At 42.5% G+C, this 12,710-nt stretch overlaps 1 long non-coding RNA gene across 1 annotated transcript in view; it reads right to left on the bottom strand.

Annotated features, from left to right (window-relative positions):
• Positions 1 to 239: 239 nt before the first annotated feature.
• Positions 240 to 12,710, bottom strand: part of LOC311603537 — a 36,349-nt gene continuing 23,878 nt past the window's right edge. The window contains exons 2-3 of the long non-coding RNA XR_014781116.1: positions 11,735 to 11,826; positions 240 to 531 (exon numbers count right to left, since the gene is read on the bottom strand). This is a non-coding gene — a long non-coding RNA (uncharacterized lncRNA). The remainder of the gene's footprint in view (positions 532 to 11,734; positions 11,827 to 12,710) is intronic.

Below are 12,710 nucleotides of genomic sequence, written 5' to 3'. Positions count from 1 at the left end.
TTTTTCTATGCCAGGGATGAACCTCAAAAACATGCTCTATGGGGGTGGGGGAGGAGTGAAAGGTACCATAAGGACACCATAGAATTTGCATGAAATATTGCCTGAGGCCAGAGGTGGAGGCTGTAAGTACACTTGAGCATCCCTAAAGGAGGTGTGAGTGAAAATGTTGAGACATGGTTTCTTGATAGTTATATCATTTATTTTATAGTTATTAAAAATTACTGAATTTTATGCTGGTGATCAGTGGGCTGGCTAATTTTAAGGAAACCTGACATTGACATGAGCTAGAATCATCCTGGAAGAAGGAACCTCAGTTGAGAAAATGCCCCCAACCAGGTTGGCCTGTACACAAGTCTGCGGTGCAGCTTCTCGATTGACGGTTGATACGGGTGGTGCCATGCCTGGGCTGGTGGTCCTGGTGCTGTAAGCAGGTTGAGCAAACCATGAGGACCAAATCAGTGAGCAGCATCCCTCGGTGCTTCTGCATCAACTCCTGCCTCCACGTTCTTATCTTATCAGAGTGATAGGAACCTAAGACAGCATGAACATTTTTATATGTAAAATACTCCTCAACACTGTTGTGTTTAAAAGGGAATAACAGAGAGGTGTGCTAACAGAGGTGAAAGGAAGACTAGAGAGGATGAGGGCTGCAGTAGCATATATACATGCTTTATACGTGCGTGCCATTGTTAAGGAACAAATTCAATAAAAATTTAAAGATACAAATCCCAATGTCGATATAAACAAGCGCAAATGTGTGCATCCTTTCAAACACACCACATACACACAAGCAAAGGCCCAGGGGGGAAATGACGTTAGCAAGGTTCCCTGCCTGGGGAAACCCCCTACCCACAGACATTTCCAGCACGGTGTGATATGGGTTCTTGTTGCTCAGCTCGTGGCACAAGCTGGAAGTGTGGCTGTTGCTGTGTGTTGCCATCACAGTCCTGCTCTGACGAGCCTGGCTCAGCCCACTGCCTGGCCTCATGCCCTGCATTCTCCCTTGGTCTCTTCCATCTCCAAATTATAATTCCTTGAAAAAAAAAATGTTCTCTAATTCAGTGTCTCTTCCTCCTTTGTCCAGACACTCAAATTCCATGTCTCCTTCCCTGTGAAGAGTGTATTTCTCTGTGAGAATTGTCTCGTGGTGGCTTTGTGTCCCTGAGGACATGAGATATCCGTGTGCTGTCACCCTCCCTCATCAGCCATCTCCCACAGATTGTGATTTGGAGTGATCTGTCCAGCTTCTAGACTGGAGAGGGGACACTTAACTGTGCCCATGGTTATAGCCCCAGACTGGCTCTGGACTATTCAAACAAGCAGTGTTCATGGTGTCCACTCAGGGGGATGCTGTATCTGTTTCATTTAAGCCCTTAAAAGTAAATGACCTCTGAGGCCACATGCGGTGTGGGCTGAGTGCTGTCTGTCCCGAGGCTGGCCGAGCTACATGGCTGCTACTCACTAACTGAATGGTGCTCTGCATCTCATTAGTGAAGTGGGGGTGAAAAACTGTGCTGACCTCAAAGAGTTTAATGAGGATTGGCTTAATAATTGTAATTCTATAAGTATGTTTTATTTAATAAGCTAACATCTCTTTTGTGTGTGTATGTGTGATAACTATTAAACCCATGGCTTTTCACATGCTAAACATGAACTCTATCACTGAGCTATGTCCTAGCTCTTACAGACATATTTTAATTAAATAAATTTGGAGACTATGAATTGCCACAATAGATAAAATGTGAGTAGCTAGGGCAGCGACCTTAGATGGTACAGACCAATCACTATGATGGATCGGATGCAGGTTTATATCCTAGCTCACTGAAGGAGTAAAGTTTTCTTATCAATTGAAAAACACCATATACCTTCAGCTTAAAATAACTAAACACAATTTTAACAACATCCCCCCCCCTTTTTTTTGGTTTTACATCAGTAGCTCTCATTTGATCACACCACAGCCTTCTTATTTCAACCTCTTTAATATGCCTCCCAGAGTCCCATGACCATCCCAAGAGCCATCTCTGTCATGACCCCTGCTCAGCATGGCGTTTCAAGCAAGACCCTCTCCTTCATTGCTAAAGCCGCAGGGCCCACCCCTAACTTTCCTCCAAACATCTCTTTTCCTTGTCTCTCTGAACACACTTCTGTACAAGGTTCTGGCTCTCAATTCAATTTGAGCATCACCTCTTCTGCAACCCCTTTGAAATACTTAAGAGGCTCTCGGCCCTCTCCTTCCTGACTACGCCAGACCCTCCTGTCCAACCATTGATTGCACTTTGTGTGCACTGCTGCCAGCTTGTCGGCCTTCTGCATTGGGTGTCAATCAAGCCTTCGACAGGCAGAGACCATGGCAGTTTTGCTCAGTGTTGTATCTTCAGCACCTTGAACAAGACCTGGCAGAAAGTAGGTACTCAATACACACTTACTGAAAGAGTGTTTACTTTTACACATCAAAAACTTTTCACTTCAGCCCAGTCTGAATTTCAGCTGTTTGGGTGTTCCCAAGTTCTCTGCTTGTTGCATTGAGAACATCCACTGAGACAGAAAGAAATTGGCTTGATTTTTCCATCCCACTTGAGCCGAGCAATCTAATCTCTCCAGGCCGTTGGAGGGTGTTACATTTCTCCTGGGTAGCTCAGCTGACCTCTTACAATTTATTCCCTGTGCCTGCTGGACCTTTTCTGTATTGAAGCTCCCTGCTGGACACCATCCCAATTGAATCCTTACCCAGCGTATTCCATCTCAAGGCCCCGTCTGTCAGAGAACGGTTATTTAGTGAAGCATCCCAACAAGCTTGTTTAAATTGGGACACATCCAGTGTTTGAAAGGTTCTCTGTGTTTTCCCAGACCTGGGACTTGTTTAACTTCTAGACAGCACTGAGCAGGTCCCTACACAAAGGGCTCCAGACAGGATCCCATTCTTCAGTCCTACCTTGGAATTCCCAAAATCCTAGTAATTTTGTATGTAGACTCAGCTGGACTAGTCCATAGTCTGGCTTTTACTCGCCCCAGTTCTGTCTATAGGATATGTCTTTTTTTTTTTTTTTTCATAACCAAACCTGTCCATAACCACCAAGGGAAGGCAGTTAAGAGCGTGAGCCCTAGATCCACCTGACCTGCTTCTAAGTCGGGGGTTTTGTCTTCAGGGGCTATGTGGCCTTTTCCATATCCCTACTGCTTTAAGCTCGTCGGTGGCATGGTAATTAAAATGGTGTCAATTAGTCATTGTAACACAGATCAAGTTAGTTAACCACAAGCAAAATAATCAAAAAATTTCTTTGCACATACTAAGTACTTACTAACTCATGGCGTTTATGTATATATAATATGCATAAGATGTACATATATACATATATATATTATATAGCTTCCTCCTGGAAAAACATTACTCAGAAAGTTGTTTAAGTAGTCCAAATCACTCATTTACATTGTAAGATAGCATCCAACTACTGTCAGCATAGAACTTCACTAAGGAGCCAGCCAGTTTAGGAGCAAAGTGAGTCTACTTGGTTTCTCTGTGTGATTTTGGGAAATTAATGGATTTCTTCATTTTTTAAATAAATTTGCACATACAATGCATGCAATATGATGCTATAATCCACATGATTGCCACATTATCTTTGAAGTTACTTTTTTTTTTTTAATTTTTTGTGATAGAAGTTAAAACACTCCTTCTGTAGTATGAAGTGGCTACACCACTGAGGAATACAACTCCCACCCCCAGCAACCATTAACTGCCTGTATCTACTTGGGGAGAGGTGGGGACTCATGAACCTCTCCTCTAGCCGTGATGGAATGTTGACAGGCTCACTCGTGGATAGGTTTTATGCAGGTAGCCACTGTTGAGCTCACGAATGCGACACATTGTTCCCCGAATCATGAATAAGGACAGAGAACTCAAAAGACGTTTATCCTCAGCACCTTGGACGTTGATAGTCTTCACATTAACACTGTCCACTGCAACGTAAGCTTCTCTGACACAGGCAGAGAGCAGCGCTGATCTGTCATATAAATATTTAAAAGGCAGCGTGACACTTGACTATTTAGCAACACAATAGTAGTAGGTTCCCCGTGGGGCCTTGACTCCTGAGCTGTGGGGTTTAACTAGGTTTATTATACTAGGCATGAACATTCTCCTGTGGAGCAGGCCTCAGATCTAATTGTCAAGAGGCTGGTTATCCTCACGATGGTCAGCCGTGCCACCAATGCAGGGTGTGCCTATTGCATCTAGCAAGTTGGTTTGTAACCCACAGAATACACTGTCAGGTAAGATTGTCCGTGACTTTTCTCCTCAAACAGCCACATAGCGCCTTCCAGAACTCTCAGTGTCCATTGGACGGAAACATCCAGCTCGGCTCCAGCTTGATTTCTATGCGCTCTGCAACCACAGTGTGTGCTTTCTTTGGCAATAGGGTCTTATCATATCATGGGCAACCAAGAGGAAAGGCAACAGACTGTTGTTTGGGTCTCTCTGATTGAACAGTCAACAGAGATACACCGGTGCTGGTGTTCAATGTCCTGTGGCTTCTAGGAATAGCATTATCCACCCATTCAACCTATTTTTAAACACCTGGATTTTTTGTGTTTTGGTTTGGTTTGGTTTTCTGAGACAGGGTTTCTCTGTGTAGCCTTGGCTATCTTCGACTCACTTTGTAGACCAGGCTGGCCTCAAACTCAGAGAGATCCACCAGGCTCTGCCTCCCCAAGTGCTGGGATTATAGGCGTGTGCCGCCACAGCCAGCTGACAATTGTATTTTTCATTAGCTTGCAGGAGAAGCATGGACTTCCCATCCCTTCTACCTCCTCCAATCCCCTCTCTCCTCACCTCCATCCCTCTTAAGTCTTCCCACCTGTGGTGCCCCACTCTCTACTTTCATATCACTTCTTCTGTTGCTTTCCCTTCCTTTCAGTACTCTCTATCTCCATAACCCAGTGGCCCCTTCCTAGCTAGCTTCCTGGCCTCTACAGGCACTCCAGGTTAAACACACAAATTAAAACATTTGAAATGGGACTCGGCATTTGAGAGAGAATATGTGGCATCTATCTTTCTGGGCTTCTACTATCTCAATCACCACATTTTCCATTTCATCTATTTCCCTGCCAACTTCATATTTTCATTTTCCTTTGTAGCAGAATAAAATGGCATTATGCACACGTATCACATTTTAATTATCTATTTATCCACTGATGGATATCTAGACTGATTTCATTGCACCCTTGTCTTGTTAATTATCTTAGTAAAAAATGAATCAAAAATGTCTCCATTTAGCAAGATGTTGCCAGCACATTTGTCATGTACAGTCTTTATTATGTTGAGATATGTTCTCTCCATGTCCTAGTTATTATTTAAAGGACAGCAATGGACACAGAGAAGCAAGGATCTCTGAAATAGAACATAGTCTTTGAATAGGTGCCCATGAATGGTATAAGCTGGATAATGTGATGAATAGATTTGTAGATTTTGTGAGAAATCGCCACAATGATTTCATATGGCTGTACCAATGTATACTCTCACTAACAGTGGGTAAGTATTCTCCTTTCCCAACAGCCTTGCCAGTATTTGTTGTTATTTATTTTCTTGATTGCAGCCATTCTTACTGGAGACTGACTCTCCAAGTAATTTTGGTTTTGATTTCACTGATGGCTAAGGATGTTTCATAGTTTAAAAAAAAAAACACTTATTAGCCATTTGTATTTCTTCTTTTGAGATATTTCTTTTCTGTTCTACAGTTTATGGCTTTAGCTGAATTTCTTCCTTTGGTTTGTTTTGGGGTTTTTTTGTTGTTGTTTTGTTTTGTTTTGTTGTTTTGTAGTTCTTTGTATAGTCTAGATATTAATCATGTGCTGGCTAGTTTTATGTCTGCTTGACACACAAACTAGAGGTATCTGAAAGTAAAGAACCTCAACTGAGAAAATGCTTCTGGGTGGGTCAGACGCCTTTAATCCCCACACTCAGGAGGTAGAGGCAAGCAGATCTCTGTGAGTTCAAGGCCATCCTAGTCTACAAAGTGAGTCCAGGACAGCCACAGCTGTTACACAGAGAAACTCTGTCTTGAAAAAAAAAAAAACAAGGGGGGGGGAATGCCTCTGTAATATCTAGCTTTAGGACATTCTCTTCATTAGTGATTGATGGGGAGGGGCAGCCTATTGTGGGTTGTGCCATGCCTGATTGGGCTGGCGGTCCTGGGTTCTATAAGAAAATAGAAGCCAGGCATGGTAGGGCAAGCCTTTAATCCCAGCACTTGGGAGGCAGAGGTGGGCAGATCTCTTTGAGTTGGAGGTCAGCCTGGTCTACAAAGTGAGTCCAGAACAGCCAAGGCTACACAGAGAAACCCTATCTCGGAAAGAAAGAAGAAGAGGAGGAGGAGGAGGAAGGAAGGAAAGAAAGATAAAAGAAAAAGAAAATAGGCTAAGCAAGCCAGTGAGCAGCACCCCTCCTCCTCCATGGCCTCTGAAACAGCTCCTGGTAACAGGTTCTGGCCCTGTCTGAGTTCCTCTGCTGACTTTCTTTGAGGATGAACAGCAATATGAGTTGTTTTACCTATTCTGGGTTTTTTGTGTTTACAATAAAGCTGAAAATTGTCCTTTCAAGATCTATGAACAAATTTTTTTGGAAATTTGATGGGGAGTGCATTGACTCTGTAGACTGACTGTGGTAGGATAGACACTGTAGACTGACTGTGGTAGGATAGACATTTTACTGTATTGATCCTGCTGATGCGTGAGCACGGGACAGCTTTCCAGCTTCAACTCCCATAACCTTTAGTCTTAATGTCTCCCAGCCCCTTGGAAAGAACCAGTTACTACAAATAAAAGGAGGTGCTAGGAAGGGAAAAAAATCAATATTCTTGCCTTCTCCCTCCTCTCCTGCTGCTCTGCTGCTTTTCTCCCCCCACCCCCACCCCTCCACCCCATCTCTCAAACCCAGGTACCTAAAACTCCAACTAGTCACAGGCTTCAGCATCTTTATTTAGCCAATCAGAGATAACTGGGAACATTCCTTATCATCACACGGTTAAAGGAGATAGTTCAGCATTCATAACAATACATAACGATGGCAGGGTGGTAACCAGATCTCAAGGCACTGAAATTAGCATCTGAAAACATAGATGGACCTTCCTCCAAAACAAAATATAATGGTCCCCAGATGTGATTCCTAGCATTCTAGAGGCCAAAGAAGGTGGACTGTGACTCAAGATCAGGTGTGAGCTGCAGAGGAAGAGCCTTCCTTAAAACACACACACACACACACACACACACACACACACACACACACACACACATCCACGTATACATGCAGGCACACACGCACATGAATGGAGAGCTCCTTCCTGCTATCATTAATGTTGTTGATTTTCTGGTGCATCTTTATAATAGCAGTCATGTTTTAGCTTAAACCAATGCAATAAAATAGGAGAAATCTGGGTAACCATCAAATAAACTAAGTACAAGAAAAAGTCCAACTATGTTCTGAGTGGAAGTTCACCTCAGCTTTACTATACACAGGTGAAAGCATAAGCCAGTGTATTCTGGGTACATAATAAAATTCCTGAAAACTGCTTTGCTGTTTATGCTTAGCCATGAGTTTTATCTAATATGCATGACTTTTTAAAATGAGAAATAACTTGCAATTTTAGACATAAGAATCCATCCTAATTTATCTAGAGGAATGCTCAAGTCAACCATGAAAGATTGCCTAGTGGCCTTTTCAGTTCCATATATTTACCAAGAATGTATTTACAACATGCCAGGTACTACACTAAGTGTGGGGAGAAGAAAAGAGGGAGCTCATCCCCAGGTATGAAGCATCCTCCTTAGGTGACTAAATTAAGCACTGATCTGTTTTAATTAGGCAATTCGGTGACATCTTTCTGAAATATCAGTTTAAGAAAAGGAGTAACAAAAAAGGTTACCAACCAACTAAAATTTGACAGAGCCTTCTGCAGCTCACTTCTATACCTGCTTCTAGAAAGTGAGATTCAAAGTAAGAGGTTTTATCTTTTCTTATCAAAAATTGCATTGATTTCAGCTGCCCAAAAGTCTACTCCTGGTATTCTGTCCATATTCTCTAGAGAATTCTTTGTTGCTGAATTTCATTCCTTCTTCTTTAAATGTCAGGGCATAGTTATTTGTTCTAACTCTTTACATAGCCAGAGGAGATAAAGCAATTCTCCATCTCACCCAGCTGAGAATGTTGAAAGCTACAACAGTGACTGGTCTGACAATATATGCTTATTAGTGCAATAGTGACACAAATATTACGGGAATAATCCACTCAGTGAGATAGAGCCCATAATTAGCATTGTTTAAAGGGCCAAGAATCTGTGGCTAGATAGGTCATTGGCCATAGGGAAAAACTCAATACTATTATTCTGATAAAAGACTATAGTATTGAAATGACACCTGACTCATTGCTATACCCATAGGTATAGCTATATCAATAGATCAGGACATCTCTCAGTTCTCATCAGAGAAGCTTCTCCTTGCAGTAGATGGTGATTAGCACAGAACCCCTCACATGGCCAATATACAGAAAACAAGAGATTGTGCAGTGTTCAACCCTAAATGGAATATGCATATTATACCCTTCCTGGAAGAGCTCAGGGGTCTTCTAGTAACAAGGGTCAGAAAGATTGCAAAATCCAGAGGTGGTTAATTACATCAGACACAACATAAGAGATGCATATATGAACTTACAACAATTGTGACAGCATGCACACAAGCTCTATTCAGACAAAAATCCTAGTGTGGAGTGGGAAAGGTGGACATGATATCCCATCTCTAGCTGAGGACATTTGATAGCTACTGGGAGATGAAGAGTTAGTTTTCTTTAATGATGTGACCCGGAGAAGACTGACCACATGCTAAGGAAAGCCTCATTTCCAAGACTAGCTGGGTGATAGGAATTAAGCTCAAGGGAGAAAGAAAAAAAATCATCTAGACCTCTTTGGGTATATGGACTGCAAATTCATATCTGCTTGATTCCAGCTGCAAAGGGACAGCCATGGGGTGAGGGCTTTCTGAAGTATCAGAGAGTGGAATTTTCCAGTTGTTTTACAGACCACTCATCTTGAGTAGGTGCCCTCTGGAGTCTGGAGAGGTGGTGCCAGCACTTGTACTCCAAGAGTTTGGCAGCTAAAGAAGTGGTAAGAATTGGAGTGTAGGGTCCTTTCCACCAAGGTTCTAGAGACCTGGGAGATAATTGTTTGAAGAGTACTTAGTCCCCCAGAGAGAGTAGGTAAGAGACTCAGGAACAGTTGAATCCTTTGGCATGGGGCAGGCAGCATGTGAGTGAATAGGGACTGTAGGAGAGAGGGGTAGGGTAGGAACCCGGCCAGCAGAAGGGTCTGAGCCCAGAAGTGATGGCTGAGAAGGAATGGCCTCCCATATAGGAATTCAAAAGGGCTTAGGCCCATAGGGGAAACGTGGGGTAGCTCAGAGCATTTGTTGTATTAGCCAATAAACACTGAGGGCTGTTCGTTGCTGCCTGTCTTAGTTAGGGTTTCTATTGCTGTGAAGAGACACCATGACCATAGCAACTCTTATAAAAAATAATAATAATAATAAAAATAAATAAATAAACATTTAACTGGGACCAGCTTATAGTTCAGAGGTTGAGTTCATTATCATCACGGCAAGAAGCATGGCAGCATGCAAGCAGACACGGTGCTAGAGCAGTAGCTGAGAGTTCTTCATCTGGATCCAGAGGCAACAAGGAAGAGAAGGCCACACTTGGCCTGGCTTGAGCTTCTGAGACCTCAAAGCCCATCCCGTAGTGACACACTTCCTCCAGCAAAGCTCCACCTGCACCAACAAGGCCACGCCTCTTAATAGCTCCACTCCCTATAGCCAAGCATTCAAACATCTGACTCTATGGGGACCATTCCTATTCAAACCACCACAGTTACCATAGCGACACCTATCCAAACAGACTAAAGTGAAGGAATGTCATAGACTGACTCAAATGTGACAGGATGAGCACTCAGCATCTCAACCGCTGAGCAGAAACAGCAGACAGGACTGAGTCTGTCATTGTGATCTGCTCATTGTTAAGAAGCTTCCTCTGAGCCTCACTACTTACTCTAACTTTGGGAGATATCTGTTTCTTTTATGATAAATAATCCTAAAGCCTATTTTATAAACCTCGCTTGATTTTGACAGGCTTGAAAAACTCTGTGAACCTTTAATTGTATATAAGCACTAAGATTGTCTGTACTAGTTAATATGGGTCTAGAGTGTGTGGATAGACTAAGAGCCTTTGTCTCTTTGCCGCTCCAAGAAAAATATGTTCTGTTGGCATCCCACCGCTCGCCTACTTATCACAGCATCAGAAAGAGTTAAAATTCTGAAGCGCACAGGCACCTACTAAAGAGATAAGTAGATAGCAGGACCTGAAAAGCTATAATGATCACAGAATAGGTCCTGGCCTGAAGATTCAAAGCAACCTTTCATTTTTAAAAAAAAGCTCAGCAGAGTGCAATAATGACAGGATAAGCCATAGCTACTCTCACCCCCACAAAACAGAAGTGTCTCCTATTTCCTACCCAAGTCCCATGTTTGCTAGCGCAGTCCTACCTCAGCAGGATCTCTAGGAGATAAACCATAATTGACCTGCTGTAAATTGCTGCAGAGTTCAGCATGAAAATCAAAAACTCTCATTGAGCCTTTTAACACAGCTAGAGTGAGTTATAAAATTCTGGTCTATGAGCAAGCCTCACTTGCCACAAGTGAAAGTTGCACATGAAGTAGTTAGATGAGAGACAGGTGGATGGACAGAGATGATGGTGATGATAAAGATGGATAGATGATAGATAGATAGATAGATAGATAGATAGATAGATAGATAGATGCTTGGAATATTAGAGATGAATGATAGATAGAAAGCCATTGATATATATCTACAAATAGATATAGTTACATTTTTCTGATATTTGAAATAAATATACATAGAGATGGATACAGAGACTAGCTGCAAATTACAGAAGTAACAAAATCCTTAGTGCCCAGTGACTAACTACTTCCCGATAGCTCCATCAGGATTTATGCCATGCTCCCTATTTTGTGGCTTTTTATAAATGTCTAGGGATCAAGTACCCTAACAAAGGCATGTAACTGCCTGATGTTTTGAACAAGTAAACATGTCAAATGGAAGTCCACAGGATCTTGATACTGCTGTGTCTTGTCATTTGATGTCTGCCTCTAGTGAGTGTCAGCAATTGAAAGGAATGGGCTTTCAACTCCAAATCAGATGTGAGTCCCCTCTGAGGGCTCACCTGGGCTCTGCACCAAGGAGGACAGGTATCCTTGGGCAAATTCTAAAACCTCCCCAAGTTCATTACCTTACTAGTGGGCAGTGTCCAGTGGGAGACGATGAACTACAGTCCAAATACAATCTCTAAAATTGTTTCCAGATGTAAAACCTCTAGTAATAAATGCACAACTGAACATCTGTTCTCACTTCAGGGGGCCAAGAACAAGTACAAAGCCCAGGGAGAACTGTGGGAGGGAGGGTAAAACACGGTAAGTAGTCTTCTTCAAGTAGATTTTACTGGACTGAAGTTTGCAGTTTTTCTTCACCTGGAGTGTCCAGCCCTCTCTCAAGCCTTTGTAAGTGACTCTGTGTGTCTCTAGGACCCACACAAAGCATAATTCCTCCTCTGATCAAGAAAGGGGGCTTCTAATAAAATACAAACAAAACCATAGAGATAAAAGACCAAAAGGAAACTAGACTCACCAATAACACGTGTAATTGTGTCCTGTTCTCAGCTTATTTACTGCAGGCTGGAAGCTGTGATGGTGGCTCTCTTTCTCAGGTATTTATACATTCTAGAAGAGAAAAAAATATAGATGCAAGCTTGAAGTAGGCAAGTGAAGAGCAGAGGTTGTTAAAATCAGAAAGAAATATGCGGTGAGCCCCAATTTGTTCTTGATTCATTTCTAACATGTTTACTGATAGAAAATAAGAAAACCCAAGCAACTCAAACAAAATAAAAAGGGGCCAGGGATAGTAAGTTGGTGACAGTCTTACACTATGGAGTCCGGTGGCTTATGAATGTCTATTTCTCTAATCTGGCCTCGTTGCTTCCCTGTATCTTCTGCTTGTGACAACTCTAAATACATCCCCTCCCATCTCCCAGCCTTCGCACATTCTGTTCTCTAGCCTGAGGTGTTATTGTCCTACACTTTCCATTTCACCAAAGCAACGTATTTCTCTGCCTTTCTTCCTCCAGGAATCTCCCTATGACATTCCAGAGCTGAGTTAAATGCTCACCCCAGGCACAGCAATAACTCTGTAGTTAAGACTGTTTGCATAGGCACCTGGGTGACCCAAGTATCCCAAATGTCCTTACTGTGGCTAGTCACCTTCACTTCAGCAGCAAACAGCAGGTACAACGCACAGTGCTCAGCAGCGATTAGCCAGTGGGTGACACAGCTCACTCCCCCCGCCTCTGACACTAGAGGCTACTAGATGCTTTCTGCCTCTTTTTCCAGAGAAAAGGCTAAAAGTCAGACAATTGCTGACGCTCTGGAACAGGACCTGGAATAAGTTCCATTTTCTGTCTTTCGCTCCATGCTTACCACAGGCCCTGACTAGAACCCTTGCTTATCAACAGCCAGTGCTCTGTAAAAAAAATAAATAAAAATAAAAGACTTCTCTTTCATCTTAAAGACAGAATATAAGTCCAACCTTATCAATTGCATTCCTACCT

Source organism: Acomys minous (assembly GCF_964271855.1).
Source record: "Acomys minous genome assembly, chromosome: 8".
NCBI lineage: Eukaryota > Metazoa > Chordata > Mammalia > Rodentia > Muridae > Acomys > Acomys minous.
Note: the sequence above shows the minus strand (reverse complement) of the source record. Positions and strands in the feature narration are given on the sequence as shown.